We start from the raw sequence: 21,788 nt of genomic DNA, 5'->3' as shown, positions 1-21,788 counted from the left end.
TAAATCGCTCTCTAACAAAAGCGACCTCTAACAAAAGCGACTCAGTACTCAAGGAGACTCAAACTCTGATTAAGGATGAAGAAGTACTTACTAGTTATACTTCCCGACAACTCTTTTCAAATCCATTTTGCTCAAGGGTTCCAGACTGAGAGCCCTCATGAAAATTGTATATAATAATAGACAGAACTTTCATATATATTTTTTGACAAAAATGTTTTAAAAATTTGATATACAATTTTATACATTATTAACAAAAAAATATTTCTTCTTCTTTGAATACAAGCACTTTTTTTTTATCAAAAAGTACCTCAAAAATTACATCAAATCACTCAAAATTTCAGATTTAGGTTCGTCAATACGTAACCGATTTTTTGCAACAATACTCACTCTAATCAGAGTTTATTTTAGGAAATTCGATTTTCAACTTTGAAGCTTCGAGCTTCAATAATGGTTGAACAACAATTTTCTATTTGGTTTGTGGAAAAAATTGGGTTAGCCGATTTTTCATGGTAAGTAGCAAAAATAAGGTACATTTGATGTGGATTTGTAAATGAAACATTAATAAGAATTTGTCGTAAGCACTAAGCAATGAGGGAGTATCATTATAGAGGAAGACATGAAATTAAGTCAAGCATTGAAAACCTCGTGTAAATTATGTAAAGCAATTTTATGAGCTACGGTATAGTGTAATTATCTCTTAATAAATTGTTGTCCATACACCTACTAAGACATCGAAATATTACTCAAACTTATTTAAGTCCAAAAAATGCAACTATATGTCCAAATATTAGCTTATTCTATGTCCAAATTATAACATATTGACTAGTTCTTTTATTGCTTAGTGAATTTAAATATACTCCTAAAAAATAATTATTTCGTTAGTGATTTACATTAAAAGAACATACTCCTATTTGGTTAATCTCATAAATTTTTAGTGGTATTAATGTCACGAGTCAAAAACAAAAAAACAAAAAAAAGGGTTGGGTTTTTTCAAGAGTATTGGGCCGTTGTTCGGCCTGAATCATTCATGGTTAGTCAAGAAATTTTTCTCCGGAAAATGAACAAATTCTCTAGTTAAAATGGAAAAATTTCCGGGCAAGTTACACAGTTATTGATGGATAGAAAATGATTACATTCACTAATTAAATAAATTATAGACTACGCATTATATATTTATTGATTATTATTTTAGATAAAAGTTCAAGATTTTATTACTACATAATACATACGAGTTATTATATAAATTACGATTTACTAATTATATATTACAAATTGTTGGTGTAATATACCAAAATTACAATAAATTACAGTTGAAAATAAAATGACAAAAAATGAATTAAAAAGTATTCAGGCTGAGGCGCGGATATTTCGCTCTCTTTAAGGAGATTTAAGTCCACTGAGGCATAATCTACACCGATCCAGCAGTAATACTCTTGACTTGTCCCCTCTAGAATACAACTGCCCAACAAAGTTGTACAACTCAAGAAACAACAATAACAACACAGTGAAATTCCACAACGTGGGTTTGGGGAGGATAAAGTATACGCAGACCTTACTCCTACAAAGGTAGGACGGTTGTTTCCGAGAGACCATCGGCTCAATAGAAGTACAAAAGGAGGAAAAGGAGGGATGCAACTACGAGGACTTCCCAGGGGGTCACCCATTCTAGTACTACTCTCGCCCAAGCACACTTAACTTCGGAGTTCTAATGGGATCCGGTGCGTTAGTGCTGGTATGATCACATTCTTGTACAACTAATCCGCTTCAGCATCATCAACAGAGGCAGACAACTCCGGATTAATTGAAGAGTTCAAAGCTCCACAAAAAGTTTACCTTCCTTCAACATATAATTACTCTCTTTTGTATAGTAAATATAGTTGAAGACTTAAAATATTTTCTTGTCTCAACTCTCTCTTTCACTACTACACACTACAACATTTTTCCACACTTAACATATTTCATCTCATCTTATTAGACATACTTCACAAAGGAAGAAACACCACTATTTATAGGTGAGAAATTCTTCTTTATCTAGAATAGGAATAAAGTAGATAATAATATAGGTAAATGAATGGAGGAATTATGCCTTGGAGGTTACATGAGCTACATGGGGTAGAATAATGGGCAAATAAAGAGTTAGAGGTTATATAAGTTACATAGAAACTTATTGCCACATTCTACCACTAACTCATACAAATTAATATTATCATTTTAATACTAAAATGTATTTTGCTCCAACACAAATCATATTATTAAAGATTTACACGTTTCAAAGGATCTTTACATTTGTGATTATAAATAAAAAAATATTAAAAGGGGGAGATATGCCTAACAGATTTCAAATATCAATATAACATTCATTACTTATTGGTGTTACTCTACCACCAAGGTTTAAAAAAAGGCATTTTTATTTTATTTCGGAATAGGTGCATAGTTACATTGTATCTATATCTTTTAAAGTTATAATTTACAATCTAGTAAACTTAGAAACAAATTATGTATTTAAATATCAGATGAACTAATGAATTAATTATCATAATTTTTTATTCAACCCCGTTCTTGATATTTTATGCATTTTGTATGAACATTTGATTGCACAGATTGCATAGTATCATAAATTGTCATCTCAAATATTATGCAACTCTCAGGAAAAATTATAATTTATTTATTTTTTACATATTTTCGGTCTCATCTCATACCTTTGAATTCAAATATACAAACGAAGAACCAAGAAACTTTTCGATCTCATACATCTGTAATAATGGTATCATAGAAACTTTTATAAACTGCCATTATATATGCTATATAGATTATAAATCATCCGTATGCTATAGAAACTTTTATAAACTATGGCATTATATATTGACTACTTAAATTCATGAGGGGCTTATTTATTTCAATGCACTTTGTATAAGTGCAACAGTTAAAACAAAATCATGGTTTATTTAAACACGACTCAACAGATACAGAGTTTTTGGAGAAAGGTATGTATAATTTTTAATATTAGATATCTATTAAATATTTAAATTATAAGGAGGACAAATAATTAAATATTTAATAAGCTTCTGGGGAAAAGGAGCAGGAATATATATACATGGCGGTCGTAAATATAATCGAGTTAAATTAGTAAATTGACGAAGCAGAAATGGTTCACAGATCAAAAACAAACAAATGTTACACATATAACAAGAACAGACCATACAGGCAGATGCTCTTATGCTTTCCAAAGGATTTTTATGGTGATTGTAACTATTTTTTCTATATAAATATTCTTACCTAAATGCCGATTGTCGGGTACATTTTCTCAAACCAAGTAAAATCACATAAAATAGCTTGATTGGCCATTGGATTTGATGCTCATTAATGATGTCTCGTTCATTTTTATTTGTTCATATTTGATTTGATAGTTGATACACCTAGCTTTGAAGAAGTAATTAATAAAATGATAATTTTACGATATCATTCTTTGAATACACTAAATTCAATCTTTTAAAAAATACATTAAAAATGATTATAGTTAATAATAATAAGAAAATTAAAAATTAAGTGATAAATTATCTCTTGATTTTTTAAATTAAATAAAAATTGAAGGGGTTCACATTTTATTATCTTATCCTATGACGGTGCATCTATTAAGTTAATTAATTAATTTCTTACTTTTATAAACATTTGTGCTTGCTGGTATTGTTGGATGCTATTTCAATAGAAATTGATGAGTCGAATATTCATTTGTTTATTCATCACAATTAAATTGATTTAGTGTGTGGGTGGATGGATGTACTAAATATTACTCATTTAGAAAAAATACTATTCAATACTCGTACAGTATATTTTAGGCAGAACACATAGATAGGTCCTTTAATTTGGTTGGATTTTCCTCTCAAGCACCTCAACTATTCTTCCTTCCTATTAAACTTCTGAACCATACATAATTTGTACCTTTTAAACATTTATGACTTTAATAGTTTTAAGAGCGCGTGAGAGGATGAAGAAATGCTGATGAGGAATCCATTTAGACATTGCAACGGTCTTCTTCCTTTTTTAACCCTATTTTTCCCCTTCTTTCTCTTATTTCTCTTCTCTTTTCTTTCTCTTATTCCCTACAACTACTCACGTACTTTCAACCATTTTTTTCCTCTTCTTCCATTCCACGATACTGCTCATCAAATCAATGTCGAAGATGTCTTGTTCATCAATTCCTTATTCTTCATCTGCAAATGTAATGTGTCACTATGGGGTGGTTGTGGAAATGAAGACATCATGGACGCAATCCAGCACTAGACGTAGGTTCCTTTGTTGTAAAATTTTGAAGATAATTAATTTTTTTGTCCAATATATTAAAAATTTATTTTTTCTGTAATTTAATTTAATTTTCTTGTAGTCACGAGGTGGATGTGGATATTTCCAATATTATAACGATGAAATGCCGGCTCAAGCTAAAAGGGTGATATGGAATTTGTTGAATCGAGTCAAAACATATGAACTAGAGAAGAATCGATCAAGAAAATATTGAATGGTGTTTACTGTTGTAGGGGTGATCTTGGCTATTTGCATCTATGTTTAGAATTGATCGAATGTGTGTATGTTACAGTATGTATGTTGGATTGTAGTCTACTCAAGACAATTTTGATGCCTTTGTCCTTTTCATTGTAACTGCATTCATTTGTATTTTGTTATACTGATTTTGGTTGAAGGAATTGAAGGAATGAAGACAATTTATGTGTATCTCTTTTGTTTTCTTAAACACAATTCACTTCTACACAAAATAAAGTAAAGCACGATTAGAAATGCTCACTAACTTTCATTTTTAATTAGTGTAATGACAACACAAACATAACTAACCAATCATATCATTAATTTGCTCTAATGAGGTCCAAACAAACATACCAATCCATGACAACTAATCATCAAGACAAATCAGTTAATGTACTTAAAATACATAGAAAGACATTCAAAGCAGTTAATAAAAAAATTTGCTACTGATTACACACCCCCAAAAATAAAGTTGATGCTAAAATTAAGCATCTGTAGGTGCACTAGATGATGCACATTGATTTTTTCTTGATTGACTCATATGACGCAATTGTGAAATTGTGACAGCATCTCCACCATTCGACTTCAGTCCTCGAGGCTTATAATCAATATTAAGATTTATTGGAGATGCATCCATATAAGCTCCTGGAGTGATAACTCTTTCACTTGAAGTACCAGACTGCATATAAATGTACTAAAATGAGCTTTATATAGTAGAGTAAGAAATGAATAAAAATATATAGATACTTACATTAAAGGTTGACTGTCATTTGCATTAGTGAAGATGCCAAATCATACCATTTTTTCCCTCTTTTATCTTCATGTTGATACATATCCTCTTTCTCTACTAGTACCTCTAGCAATGCCATTGACAGTGTCTCTACCAGTAGCTGTACTAGTGCCTCTACTGGTGGTTACTAGATTGTTGCTCTCCTCTAACACCTGAAGTATCAAAGCATATAGAACTGTCTTGCTGGCTTGAGCTTGATGGTTGTTTAGATATTGATGACTGACTACTAAACACTAGTGGTTAGCTTGAGCTTGATTGTCCCACCCCAGCTTATCAATAGAGTAATATTAGTTATTTACTGCAAATAAATAAAGCTAATTATAAATGAATTCAAGTAACTTACCATGAGTTGACAATTTTTTTTGTTGTGGCCTACTTGATGACACTTTGAGCAAGTTATTTTTACTTTCTTCTTGAACAGTTTTTTGTACTTTTTTCTTGGCTCATTTTTTTCTTTTCTTCTGCACTTTCGTGGCCTATCAGGCATGACTTTTGGTTTAGTAGGCTCAATCAGTATACCACTAGTATGAGCCCATATTTTCAAGATAGGTATGGATTAGAGAGAGAAGTCATAACTCTTCAAGAATGTCTCTTTCCTATACCAATGTACCACTTCATGTTCAGGTTCTATGCCTTTGTGCTAATATACAAGCACTGCATGTTGACATGATATGCCCCTCAATTGCCATGTTCTACATGTACATGTCTTCTTCCTTACAATATGCCTATACTCACCATCTTTGATTTCATATCAAATATCACCATTGAATCTAACCTCACAAAATCTAGCAATATCTTTGTTCTCTTCAAGTACTAATCTAGCTATACGAGAGATATCTGAGATCCAAGTATCAGTAAATTACCTCATTGCAATATTTTTGTTCATTATATTATGCCTAATCTCCTCTAACATAGTTATGATAGCCTTACATCTAGTAGCTAGTATCCAAGAATTAAACGTCTCACACATATTTTTTTCAACAATATCACACTTACAATGCTCTTTAAAACATGCCCTGCACCAAGTTATTTTTCATAATTTAATAAGTCCTCACAAATATTCTTACCTAGTTTGTTGAGTTTATCCATCTCATCTTGAAATTTCACTTTATAAGTTGACTTTGCACACCTTCAGAATTGGTTCCTTCTTTCTTCACCTCTCCAGTTTTGATGCCAATTAGATCAGATATGTCTAGCACACATTCTTTGCTCATAATCTGATAGCAACTCACCCAAAACTTGTACAAGGCCCTATTTAAATAAAGTTATAAAATAATAAAACTTAAAAAATATTAACAACAACAAAAATAAAAATAGGAGATCAAATTACAATATAGAAGTTGTCTAACCTTCTGCATATCTGACATTACAGTCAGTCCATGCCCAGATCCTAAGTTCAAATCTTATATCAATTTATTGAGAAAAAAACTCCAACTATGTTTTGTCTTTGTATCAACAACAGCCCATGCAATTCGAAACATCTATTCATTTCCATTTCTACTAACAACAACTAACAATTCACCTTTGCAAGCACCTTTCAGAAAGCATCCATCAAAACCAATAATTTTTCAGAACTCTTCCAACCAACCTCTCTTCAATGCATCAAAGTAAACATACAATTTTTTTCTTGGCTGAGACTCTTTATCTATCTTTACCCAACATGAACTGTCAGGGTTAGCATGTTTAATCATGTCTGCATAATCGCACAATCTTAAAAATTTCATCTTCCAATCATCTAAGTAGTCCTTAATAACTCTCCTTTTTGTCCTATGACAAACAATTCTTTCAACTTACAGCCCAAATTGTTTTCTCACCAATTGTTGAATTTTCTAGAATCTTATGGATGGTTGACATGTAATCTCATGCTTAAATTTTTTGGCAACAAACGTAGAAGTACACAGACTGTTCTTGGTTGAAGTAGGACATGCATAAACAGAATAATAATTTTTGACAACAAAATCACCAGAATCTTTATCTATACTAGTAAATAACAACTATTTGCACTTTTTGTCTTCACACTTAACTTTAACTCTATGCTTTTCATTAGGCTTCAACTTTAACCTAATTCTATATTCACAAGAATAGTGTGCAACAACTTTTCTAAATTGTTCAGCACTTTTAAATACAAATAAAGCTCAAAAATAGCTACAACACAATCAGATTCAAATCTTATCTTTTTACTCTTTCTTCTTGCAGGTAAATCAACTCCACTTACAATATCTGAATTTAATTCATCTCTACTGTCATCATTGTCCAGTTCTGAGCTATCTATATACTGTTCATCACCCCCTAATCTTTTACTGTATCTAGCAATTTTTTTCCTTCGTATGTCTTCAAATCCTCTATCAATATCGGCAATTTCAAGGCCTTATTTCCTCAGTTTGAACAGGTTTGTCCTTCCTTTTCATTTTGTTTCTCCTTTCATTTCTAAGAGATCTCAACTCTTCATCAACCTCAGAGTCATTCTCATCGGGAATAACATCTTCTTGAGAGTTAGTACTGCTTTCTTGGTTTGATTCAGCTCCTTCACATTCAAGATTTGATATATCTTCTAGCCTAACTTCAACATTGACATTTTCAGATTCAACCTCATCAAACAATGCATCACTTTCAGTCATATTTATATCTTGTAAGTGTTCTTCACCAATCACATGACTATTTTTCCCAATTTCAAGCCCACAAAGAAAATCAATTGGGGCCTCTTTCGGAATTTGTACTTCATCCACAACATGCTTCACATATTGTAACTTGAAATCATTTTCCACCTCAGTAAAGTCATTTTTGGTGGGGTCTTTAACATAGAAGCCACCAATAGTCAGATACCTTAATTCTTTAGTATGATAAAGTAATTCGATTAATGAGAAGTGGTCTTTGTTGATATTAACATATTCGACTTTGTTTTCCCCAATATAAGTTACCCCTTTTTTGTCTTGTTTAAAATCACCACGATGATGAAAACGAGTTATAATAATGCAATCCATAAGATTTTCTGACAATCAAGAGACATTTTATGAATAAAAAAATTCTAATTTTTTCTAGATTTTAATAATATACAATCACATTAATAAAATACTAAAATGCACTATATATAATGTTAAAACAATAAAAAATGAGATAGAAATTTAGGAAATAAACTTACCTCAGTAGATCAAACTCTAAAATAGTGATTGAACTCTAAAATCTTATGCAAATTCCATGATACCTTCGACAAACACCCAAAATCACTTCGAATTTTGAGGATTTTAGTTCTAAAGAGCTTAAATATTAGTAAAATCATTGAAAATAAGATTCATTTTTAGGGTTTTCTCCTCACACTATCGCTGATGAAACCAAGTCCAAAAGTGTGTTTAGTGAATATGACATGTATTTTAGATTTTTATGTAAAATGAGTTGATGTGTAAAGGATGTGTTTTTTGATTGGTTGCAGGTTCCATGTGGGAAAGGTGGATTACACACGCCATTTTTTTTTAAAAAAATTTGTGACGTTTCAATCATAAATGTTTAAAAGATACAAATTATATATGGTTCAGGGGTTTAATAGGAAGGAAGAATAGTTAAGGTGCCTGAAAGTAAAATCCAACCAAGTTAAATGGTTTATTTATGTGTTTGGCTATATTTTATGATCATATATAGTTGAAAACAGAACACTGTATCATTTTTGCACTAAAATTACAAGACAGGGTAAATTTGATTCTAGTTCTAGTACATGCATCTAAATATGAGAAATATGCACTAAACATGAGAAACTCAAGAAATAAGAAGATCTGGGAAACAGTGCAATAAAAATATAACACTGATCTAGTGAATCTATCTTTTTCACCTTTTTAATTGAAGAGGATCATTAGTACGTACAACTCATGATTATAAAACGAAAAAGCAAAGAACACCACTGTTGTGTAACAGTATTAGGAGGTGTTTGGCCATAATTTTCAAATATTTTTCACTTAAATCATTTGAAATTTGTGGAGTTATGGATAAAGATGGAGTTGTGTGCATTTGGTTATATTTTTTGGAAAAAATATTTAGAATAATGTTCATTTTTGAATGTACTTAATTAATACAACTTCAAAAGTACTAGAAAGTGAGTTAGAAAACAACGTCTGTTTTTCAAATTTAAATTACATCTTGAGAATTTAAAATTTTCATAGTTAAACACTGATTTTCAAATAAAGTAAAAATTTATTCCGAAAAAAATAAATTATTTTTTTATGGTCAAATAGATAGCCTTGAATTAAAGTAAATTTCCAAAAACAGACAAGCCTCTTTGAAAAAGTCACTGAACAAAAAGTAGGTAGCAATGAGAATTGAGAGGAAGCAGTACAAGTAATTAGGGTTATGAATGACAATATGTGAATTAGAACAAAAGTGAGGAGAGAGATGTAAGTTTGCTTTGGGTACAAGGCTACACCCCCCCTTAGAGGAGACAATAAGAGGGTTCAGTTTTTATTCTTTTAGAGGGAGATTGAGATTCTTTTTTTTTTTTTGACCATAAAGTATAACTCAAAAACTTTTTCATGATACAGCGGCTTCTAGTTATAGATCTATCCATAGTTACTCTATCTTTCTCTTTTGAATCTGTCCATTTTCTTTTGCTTTTCCCTAAGTATGATCTATACGTATATAGATCAATACCAAATTTACTCTAATTATACATATTGAAAGTTTAAAGAAGAGACTGACGAAGTGAGATTCATCCCAGTTGTATCTTGTGACTTTTGAGGAATGACTTCTTTCTTTTTTTCTCTTTTTAAAAAGTGTGTACTGCATTTGAATTTTGGATTTAAACAAGGCCAAATACAACTATATATGGACAATGACAATACATTTTTTACATTCTACACTCTCAATCGATCTTTATGTATAGCATTAACAACTTTATTAAAAAGACATCTATACATACTAAGTTGGAATTAGTTATTATCGCATCAAAATTTCGACTTAAAATTTTTAAATTCTACCGGCACCATGTTCGTAATAGAGTTCTGAATTTAATATTTGTGCATTTTTAGTGAATTTTTAATACACAAATGTAGAGTTTGGACTAACTTTCTATCTCCGATTGACTCTGAGTTATACACACTTATACTATACTTTCATTTTTCCTGAATACACAAATGTAGAGTTTGGACTAACTTTCTATCTCGTTGGAATCTCAATGTGAATTTTGAACTCTTCAACCACTAAATCAATCTCAAATATTATGTTTAGGAGGTTCAAAATCTCTCTCTCTCTCTCTCTATATATATATATTAAAAAATAATTAAAAATACCTTATATATACCATGTAATTTTTTGTCGAGAAGGTTCAGGTAAATCCCCTAGCTACCCTCTAGATCCATCCCTACTGGTGATATTAAGTTAATAATTATTTTTATTGAGTTATGAGTCGATCCTAACTTGTTTGAGATTGAAACATTATTATTGTTAATTAATGATTTTTGTAAAAAATTATTTTGTAAGTGATTGGGTTGCGTAAACATATTTCATTGTTTTAGAATTGCAATGATATGTCCGCTTTGGTTAACTAATTGGCATTTGCATGCATTGCATGGAGAGTTGGATAAGTGCATGTAAAGGGCCGCGTGGCACGTGAATTAATGGGTAATGATTAACACTTTTTTTGGGTTAGTGTATATTAAGCAGCAAAGCAGATGAGATATGATAATAATTAGAGGCAAAATATATTTGGAAAATTGGTCCCAAATTTAGGCCAGGGCCCACAAAATCTAACGAGCCACGTAAACATCATCATCATAGAGTATAATGAAGGTAAGCGTGAGTATATTTGTTGGTCATCCTTAAACGATGTGAAAATTTAATAGCGCTCGGTATTCGTGGGGGTTAATTTGGTTTCCATCATTAAGCTTTCATTAAAAAAATCTCATATTAATTTCGAGATTATTAATTATTTTGTCTTATTTTATTTATAATAGTAAAAATGTTCAAGAAATAAAATTATTTTAGTCTTATTTTAAATAAAGTATAATTCATAGAAAAGTAATAGTACTTTTTATTAATGTTTTTTCAAGAAACGTGAGGAAAAAAAAATGTGAAAGCCCCTATTGGAGCAAGAGTATAAACCCCACAGATCGCATTTATTGCCAGCATATTTAGGTCATCTTGAATCCATGCCAAATTTTACATCAAATGCTATATTTGATACAAAATTTGGTGTAAAATTGCTCCAACTCATGTTAAATTTTACACCAAATTTGGTGTGTGAATAGTGTAGCACCAAACTTGGTGCTACACTATTCATCACACTAATTGTCCTTTATTATTATTTTATTATACCATATTGTTAATTAAATATTATATAAATTGTTATGTTTTAATTAAAATATTTTGTAAGTTTTATGTAATATTTTTATAATATTAATTTTAGATTAAAATTTTAATATTTTTATAAATTATTTTCCTTTACTTGCTTTTTTTTGAAATTAAATTTATGTTAATTCTACTATAAATTTGAATTGGATATAAGTACAATTAACCTTGTCAAAAATTAAATATGCAAAATATAAATTGGTGAATAAATAATACAAAATACTTTAGAATTATCGAAAATAATAAACATTCAACAAACTAGCAATTGATTCACTAATAAAGAAGCTCATTTTGAAGTACGTAATGCATTAATAGATCATTTATGGGAGTATCGTAGTAATCTTGAAAGTTGAATATTCATGTAGAACTTAAAATAAAATTTTCAACTGTGTAATGTTTATTTAATTATATTTCGTTAATAATTTCACTTTTATTTGTGTTATCCATTATTATGTATAATATGTAATATTTGCTAGCAATTTATATTATTTAAAAAATTATGATATAAAATAATTCTATATTAAACGACTATAATTTAAAATAATATGAAAATTATATATAGTAAATATTTTTAAAAAGAATTTTATTTTATAAAATAAAAAAATATAAATAAAATAATAAATAATAAATAAAATAAGAGATAATAATATAATAAAAAAAAATTAATATAAAATTTGGTGCAGTATATTAAAGTTGATTTGCGCATGGATTGGAGATGCCCTTATTGGCATTTGAGATCACTGCTTCGTTATTATTCATACTCCCTCTTCTAGAGCCTGGCATCAGTCATTAGTAATCAGTATATTTATATTTTATGAATTTTATTTATGAGTTTAATTTATGTTTTGTTGTTCAAAAGACTATTTACATTTAATTCAAATTAAATTAATTTATATATTTAATAAATAATAAATAATTTACTTTAACAAGTTAAATTACACGTGCAATATAATTGAATACGTCATAATAAGTTATTTACATTTATCTTAGGCTGTCAATTTAAATATTTATTGAATCTTTTATCAGACTTGATCTCTAATATTTTTGTTCGTTAGTCCATCAAACTTAAATTCATGGTGAGCGATTTTAGTCGGAACGATCAATTGCTGTCAATTTTTCTCGTCACACCAAACATACGATGAAATAAGTGTTAAAGATGCATAATCGAAAGATACATACTCTCTGTCTATTTTAATTTATGTGAATTTTTTTAATCTTTCACAAAAATAAATATCACCTCTTTATAATTGAACGTTTGCAGTGTAGAGAAGGTAATGAAAATTGTGTAAATCGAAGAAACTTGGTGGGGTGGGTTGATAGAGCATCTTTTGGAAAGTGGAGGGTCTGGTCTGGTCTCTGGTCTTCCCGTTTGTCGAACTAAGGGTGACACCAATCTCAAGATGATCTGATTCTCTCTCTTTCTTTGTTCTTTGGACTTTGAATCTTTTAATCCCAAATCACATTGATATTCCAGAGGAGTTTTTGTTCTATTTTGGTTTTGGACCCCATCACATTTCATAATGAGTATATGTGATTCGTGGTGGCCCCCTCTTACTCTTTTCTTCCTAATTATTAAACATAAAACACATCAAATCTAGGCTTCATTTCCCTTTTTCTTTCTTTTCAAACAAATTATTAAATCCGGAGAGGTACTTTCTAGCTATACTAAGTTTGCATCTTTGAGTCAAAGATTTGCTCTCCATGTCATGTTGGAACATTTGTTACTTTGATGATTGCAGAGTATCTCATTTTCATGATTCCTATTCCTATCCATCCCTTTTTCACTTTCTCGCTTTTTGTCTACTCTCCACAAAATCTATGCATCTCCTCCTCCTACTATCTACCTACTCTACTCCGTTTTTTTTTTTGTTTTTTTTACCCCTTTGAGAATAACTCCTATTTTTTTTTTGTTTTTTTAACTCTTGTTAATTAGGAACAAATCTAGAAAATTATATTTGGTTTGTGTAAAAATAATTAATGTTGGAACTTGGATTGAGAAGAATAAGAGAGTTAAGGGAGGTTGATATAGATAGATAATCATGATGACAAGAAGACCAAGATTACCTAAAACATTCATAGATTCTCTCAGTCAGTTCACGTGAATGCGTTGTAGTACGTACGACCAATTTACTAGTGATGTTGGACAATGCCTAACACTGCTTGTTGTAGTATTCTGCACCTTTAGATGAAGAAAGGAGTGGTGTATATCAGTATTTAGCAACTTACTCCCCCCAGTATCATTTTTTTTCAATCAGATGCAATATTCCTTACTCTAACTTGATGGTCGATTAGATGGATTTGACTGCCTATTGCACTAATAAAGTGTGGTCTTTCTTTCGTTGTTGATAATTATAAACACCACTACCTTACACTGCCCCAACCTAAGTTCAAAGTCTCATGACTTGGATTTGATTTGATACACGTCTGAAACTATTTCAAAGTATTCGGATTCAAGATTTGTCACACTAGATTTAATATCTTCTATAAGGGATTATTTTTACTATTTTATTTTATCCTTATTTATGTCTTCAAATATAATTTCTTGTCGTCAAATATTTACTTTGTTGAAGAGTTTGTAGTGTTCAAGAACAATTACTACTAAGAATAAACTACGAAAAATAATAATCAATTTTGTTGTGAACTTGAAAAATGAAGGAGGAAGTACTCATCCATTTAATTTTATTAGTAATATTTGAACACGAGGCGAGGCGAGAGTTTTCGAATAGAAAATCCCATGAGGGGCCATCCCATAAGATAAAAAAAAGTACACTCATTAAGAAAATAATAATTGACATAATTATTTTAATTTACTATTCCTATTAATTAATATTTAGTATTAGATCTTGAAAAATGACTTGAGAATAAATAATTAATGCTAAGAATAAAACATGAAAAAAATAATATATTTTTATATGTCAAAAATAACTGGTAAAAGTAAATATTTATTTTTGAAATATTGAATAAGTAAAAATGAACAATAATGGAGGGAGTATAATTTAACCTGAAAGGTTAAAAATTGAGGTTGATTAGCAATAGTAGTACTCTCTCTATCTCACTCCTTTTGTGAAATATCATTATTTTTTTTTATATTTCGTAAATTTTATATGTTAAATTAAATTATATTATATAAATTTAAATAGAAGAAATCGCAAGAGTATTTTCCAGTATCGTTGGGGAAGGGAGAGTGCAGAAAGGTGGGGGGGTGTGGGAAGGGGAGGGCAAGGGTTATTAGTATTGGGTGTTGAGTTGAGAGTTGAGACAGGTCGCCTCGTGATCGGAGAAGGCAGATCCATGGAAGACTGTTCCCCCTTGTCACGTGGGTTCTCTTTTGACTAACAATTATGTATGACCCATTTGCTTTCTCTCCTACGTACTCTTACTATAACTATGTACTCTACATTATACATAGGGAGTATATAAATAATCAAAATTACAAAAAGTTGTAGCAACACATGAGAAGTAGCAGTATAACTCAGGTATTACTATATATAGAGACCATTTGGCACTTGTTTATCAAACCAATCAATAGCTCCTACTATAATACAGTCTCTTCTCTCACACAAACTAAATGTAACGCATGAATGTGGTCCCTACCTCTCTGCAATTTATCTGCAAACAAAGAATCCAAAAAAACGTTGTAGCAGACGTTTGACGACCAACGTGGACTCCCCTGCACCTGCTGACTAGTATTTCGACATTTTATGGACATACTATAGCTTATATAAATGAGCTAACAGACAATACTACAAACCCCAAAGCTAATTCAATTCAAACCTTCTTTTATTACTTACATTTTCCTTTCAAATTTATTACTATTCCCCTCTTTACCCCCTCTCCATCCCTGGATACACTTGCATTGTGATCTCTATAAACTCCTCGTTAATTTGCTTCCTTTACTTTGAAGAAAGAAGAAAAAAAAAATGATGCATCGTTGTAATGGGAGTATGGTGGGTCCCTGTTCATGCGGTCTGTTTCACAGCCAAACCGGCAATACTACTACTACTACATCTGCATTCTCAATGCTCTTCTCCCATGAATATTCGGAAAACATGTACTCTTTTGCCCCTTCATCTGTGGATTGTACTCTCTCTTTAGGGACTCCTTCTACTCGCCTTACCAATGACGACAATCATGAAAAGAGATCAGTTTACTCTAATCGCTCCTCCTCTAATTGCTTTTGGGATATTCTTCACCCCAAACAACACATGACTAATCCTCAATACAAGTCCACTCGTGGTGGTTGTACCAATGGCAACAACAACTCTACTACTGACCCTCTTGTTGCTCGCCGCTGTGCTAACTGTGACACCACTTCTACACCTCTATGGAGAAATGGTCCTAGAGGCCCTAAGGTATATATAATATATTCTTACCATTTTATATTATCATGTCTAAAATATCCGCAGTGTAAATATTTTTTATCTATATCATATCAGGTTATTTTAAGGAGGATTAATATTTTTCGAATGAGCATTATTTAAATCGTACAATTATATATTAAGGTTGAAATAAATTATGGATTATTGTATATATGCAGTCACTTTGCAATGCGTGTGGAATTCGTTTCAAGAAGGAAGAGAGAAGAGCGAGTGCAGCAGCAGCCACCGCTAACGGTGGAGGAGGAATGGAGACGACGACGCATCAACACATGGGTTCATCACCAATCACAGCCCCAAAAAATGCCTTGTTTCTCTTCAACTACTTATGGTAATGAGTTCAGGTTCATTGAGGATGATGATCACCTCCATGACTCCGATGCCGCGGCCACCGCCATTCCCTTCCTTCCTTGGCGTCTAAATGTTGCTGATAGGCCTAGCCTTGTTCATGACTTTACTAGATGAAAAAAAGATAATTAAAATAGCTAGGATCAAGGTTTAATTAATTAATTAATTTCAAAACTGGAAACTAATGACGTGTCATGATGATGGTGACTACGGTGGGCTATGGTTGAAGAAATTCTCTCTTTTTGTGTCCTCCGTCTTTCATATAGAGATGGAGTGAAAATGAGTTAATTCTACGTTTTTATGTTTGTTGGCTTTTCCTCTTTTTTGGGTACTAGTTGTTACTTATATATATTACTCCTAGTATCTTTAACTTTTCACTTTGATGATGATCAGTCATATATACATATATCACTTTTTCTCTCTGTTAGTCCTCGTCATCCATATAGTATAGTTTACACTTTCTTGAATATGATGATCCACCAACACTTCTCTCTTTATCAACTGAAAGTTTTCTGCTGTTAATGCTGCCCACAAATTCTGAAACAGTCTCTCTTTTTAACTTTCTAATGTGTGACCGAATTATTGCTACGCCAGTGCTGCCTGCATTTATGAATATTTAGTAGTGACAAAGTCAAAATTTTCATGAAAGGATTTAAAATATAAAAAAATAAAATGTACTAAGAAATCAAAAAAATTACCATCTCTTTTATATATATATATATATATATATATATATATAATGTTAATCTTGAATATACGGTCTAAATCTAATTAGCCAGTACTGCACCATGTGGCTCATCCCCTAATTTATTGTAGTTCGTATCATTTCATTTCATTCTGGGCCACAACTGAAATGTTAGTATTGATCGGTGTTTGTGTTAACTATGATTGAGTTGATTATTTCGGTAACTGATACTCCCCCTGACACTTTTTTTTTATCTCCAAAAAAAAATGTCATATTTTAATAATTATAAATAATTTAATCTTAAAATTCTATTGTTTACTATAAATTGTGTCAAATCAAATGATGATAGACGAGAAACTATGATAATATAGTTTTTATTTAAGCGGAATGACCTCAGAGACTTTTGTATTTGGCTCCATTTGTCACCTAGATCCTTCTACTCACGATTTTACCAAGTGAACACTTAAAATTATTAAAACACATTATTTTAAATTCCTTTGACCATTGACCAAGCTTATGTGACATTTTTTTGCTGAATCAAAATCTTGAATAAAAGAATCTAGGTGACAAATAGAATCAAGTACATGCCTCCGAGGTCATTCCGTCTTTTATTTATTTTCGTTTTTCTCTTTTCGTTTGGAGTGCAACAGGACAGAACACTGAGCACAGTACGGTCCTGAAGAACATGGAATTGAAGTTGCAGTGTTTAGCTATAACAAAAAACTAAAGGGCTCACTGTATGTATGCATTACAAGATGTGATGTTCCATTTTGGCTATTTCGGGTGCCTGAAATACGGTTTAATACATACCACTAAACAATGGCATTTATAATGAAGATCCAACCATCTCAAAGGAAGAAGAAGAAGAATGGAAAAGAAAGAGAAAGGAAAATTTTTCCAAAATCAGTGTCTTCTTTCAATTTAATTTGTCAATCCCTTTGTCTCAATTTATCTAGGCATGATTTTCTTTTTTAAAAAAATATATATTTTGGAAAAAATATAATTAAAAAGAAGTTATAGATATTTAAGCAACTATAGCTTATCTTATCAGAGATAATATGTATATAAAGTTTAAAGTAAAAATAATTTTGTAAGTATGTTATTTTCTTGGAAAATATTAAAAGAATTGTATGTAATATAAAATGGGACAGATAAATTTCAATTTACTATTGGGTCTTCAAGATTCAGGTGAGGATAAATTTACCCTGAAGGATAAATCTGGGAAAATTAGGTGGAGTGGCTAGTTTTGGGACTGCCTATTACTAAACGAGTACACTGATTAGATTCTTTCGCCTTTCAGGTCTTTATCGCCTCTTGCCGGGCGTCACCAATTAAAATATAAATTATAAATAACTACTTTTAAGGCGTATTCATCTCGTTAATTATGAATGTGAGATTTTTTTATTTTTCAACAGATTTAAATCGTCAATTTTTCAAACCCCAATATTATTCATTGGAGTTCGCTCATTGTGCTCTGCTAAACTTCCGTGGCAATTCTATTGAGCTTTCATCGAACTCTTGAGTGGCTGAATCAAGATTTTTTCATAAAGTAATTCAAAATATTAAAAAATTAACACGTGAACAAGTTAAGAAAATACAATATTTATTATATAAATAAAATATAATTTTAACTTTATGTATTATGCATAATTTTTTGTCAAAAAAAAATTCGAATGAACTCCTTGCTCGTGGCTCCGCCACAAGTGATGAAATCTGCATATTATCATAGAAGACAAATGAAACGTCATGTAAAGAGCTCAACTTTTTCTTTTTTCTCGAATATGGGGATTTTTATTACGTAAATTAATCTAAATTAAGACTTAACATATGGAAAGCTAATGGATAGAAAATAAATACATTGTACTCTTAATAATTGGGCATCGGTTATGATGAGATACAAACATATTTTGATTGAAAATGACGGACTATTTGTTAAAATACTCTTGTATTAGTTGAAATGAAGCTTGAACTTGACACTTGAAAAAACAGCTTTTAAGGTCTCGTTGCTTCGGTGAATCACTTGAGCCCTCCATCGAGTTGAATGCTTGATTGAGTATTCTATCGCGCCTAGTAGTGTTGACCCATTTAAATGGCCCAGGGAGCAGATGAAATGACCTGGCCATTATATTACTGAAGCCCATAACTCTGGCATGGACAACGAAATTGCTTAGGAAACCTCCATAGGATTGTTATTTACTAAAATTTTTAGGAAAAATTATCAAATTATAATTCTTATATTCTTATATTTTTAATTATTTTCTATCATTTGTAAAAATTTCAAAAATTCTTCTTTTGTGTCACGCTCCGGGAGGGTACCCTAGACGTGGCCAACACTCGAAAGCTATTTCTGGCCTTCAAGCGAACCACTTGATCCAGTCACACTTTCATTCAATCACATTCTATCGGCGGAAGACTCTATTATAGGACTATTATCCATATTCTAGGGCCAAAGGCCAAACAACTATCTAATCAATAATCAGCTAGAATAAAACTAGTCAAAACGAACAAATCAACATTTCCACACTCTAGTCTATGAAGTCTCTATCAACAATCCAGGAGGTGCCAATGACAAGTCCATGGCTACCAACGATCAAAGTAAAGAAAACAAAACAAAGCTATAAAGATGATCTCGGTATCCTCCGAAAACTGGGAGGACTCACCCACTAGCTGGAAGTGAGAAGATCTTCAACGGTGCGTCAGTTGATGATCTCTAGTATCTGTCTCTGCATCATGAAATGATGCATGCCAAATGGCGTTAGTACATGGAATGTACGAGTATGTAAAATGGACGAATGAATCAAACATCAAGAAAGAATCAAATCAACTCGAAATCTCAACTCAAGAGAAAGAACAACTCAATCAAGTGTCCTAAGTCTAAACAGGGATATGATTTAGACGGGACCAATCACATACAATTCAACCCAATCCGACTCAGAGTACTATCAAGACCCCTATGGGAGTTTCTCTTATCCGACAACCATCACTTATGAGCTAGTGACAGTACAACAAACTGACGTTATTGCCGAATCCGTTCATACTTTGCCAGGGTAGGAACGAATCAACCAATCATGGATCCAATCCAACCAAGTCCTATAATGTCAGGACAATAATTAGGGGGAAACATCCGACTTTAACGGTTCAATCCCCTCCTACGTTTGGCGATATAGTTATTGGATTCGAGTTATTACTTACTCTTACCCAATTCGGTGCTCGATACTCCTCCCAAGACTCAATGCTCATAAAACTCCATCCAATTAACTCAATCAAATCATATCGACAAGTCTCATTTGAAACCTTGTCAAATCATCAATTCTATCACAATCAAACATCTCCCAATCATACTATCCGATCAATCCCAATCATATCTTTGATGAGTAGTTAAATATGCATTTATAACAACATACAAACCTATCCAATCGCTCCTCTATTCATTTAACACATCCTTTGGGACTCATCACAACTCCGAGATTCTAAATCAACAATTCAAGATGAGCAACATATTCAAGAAAATTAACATATTTACATAATCAACATAGTTAAGAAAATCAATAAAGTATGTTTAACAACCCATATCCATCGACTCATACTAACATGAAGATTTTAGAAATTTCTTGACTCAACAACATCAACATAGCAAGAATCAAATTAATAGATGAAAATACTCATTTGGACATAAGCCTATCAAGAAACTTCATTCTTATGAACATTTAACCTCAAAGAAGGTGTAGGGAACATGGGTGGACTCAACCCATGCTTTGAGTAGCCTTACATACCTTGTGAATGACTTTGAAGAAACCTTGATGTTAGGTCTTCAATGGAAGGCTTGAATTCTTGAAGTTCTTGAAGGCAATTCTTGTTGGAAATAGATTTGAAGGAGAAGAGAGGGGATTTCTAGAGATTTTTAGAGAGAGAAATGGACTGAAAATAATGGTCCAAAACGTCCTAAGGCTAATGTATATATAAATTGGAAAATGCCCAATTTGCCCTTTTTCCAAAAATCTGGAAAAATGGGCTAAAACACTCCTGGCGCTATAGTGGTGTGCCGCGCCACTGCAGTGTCAAGTCGAATATAAGCTTAAAACCTGCACATCTGATAATGGCGCGTCGCACCAAGGACCAAACTACTGAGGCTGTTTTATGGCGCTATAGTAGCGCATCGCGCCCTTACAGCGCCAAGCCTAAATTTTCTGGGTTCTGGAAAATAGGCTTAAAAACCCTGCACATCCAATAGTGGCGCGCCGCGCCAGGGACCAAACTACTGAGGCTGGTTCCTGGCATTATAGTGGTGCGTCGCGCCACTGCGGCGCCAAGCCCAGGCTTCCTGCAGTTACAACCCAGGCCTGAAATTCCTACAGTACTAATTCGTCTTAGGATAGTTATAAATTTTGACTCCGAACTCCAAAAATTACAATCTTGGTGGCGTTGGAAAGAAGACTCGAAGACCTTTAATTTAATAGGTCATGGGCCACCCATATCGTCATAGTTCAAAAGATATGGTCGTTAGAGGTCGACCCCTTATACGAACTCATTCTAAAACTTAGCCAAGACGAATTCTTTGGACTTAGCTTGGTTTTAGGGATCCTTTGTGACCCCACATCACCTCTAACACTCTTCAATTACTTGAGAACTCATCCTAACTCATGCATACACTTCACAATAGTCGAGTTTGATCCTACACGCACGCGAAGAAGGGTCCGAATCTTAGTGAAAAACTTTGGGGGTGTTACAT

General features: G+C 31.8%; 1 non-coding gene and 1 pseudogene across 1 annotated transcript; one reads left to right on the top strand and one right to left on the bottom strand.

Moving 5' to 3' along the window:
• Window positions 1-1,626: 1,626 nt before the first annotated feature.
• LOC129875301 (5S ribosomal RNA) lies at window positions 1,627-1,746 on the bottom strand. Its single transcript, XR_008763138.1, has one exon. It is a non-coding gene; the product is annotated as a 5S ribosomal RNA (ribosomal RNA).
• Window positions 1,747-15,181: 13,435 nt separating this feature from the next.
• Window positions 15,182-16,751, top strand: LOC129873816 (GATA transcription factor 19-like; annotated as a pseudogene).
• The last annotated feature ends 5,037 nt before the right edge of the window (window positions 16,752-21,788 follow it).

This window comes from Solanum dulcamara, chromosome 11, assembly GCF_947179165.1.
Source record: "Solanum dulcamara chromosome 11, daSolDulc1.2, whole genome shotgun sequence".
NCBI lineage: Eukaryota > Viridiplantae > Streptophyta > Magnoliopsida > Solanales > Solanaceae > Solanum > Solanum dulcamara.
This window is presented reverse-complemented; position numbering and strand designations above follow the sequence as displayed.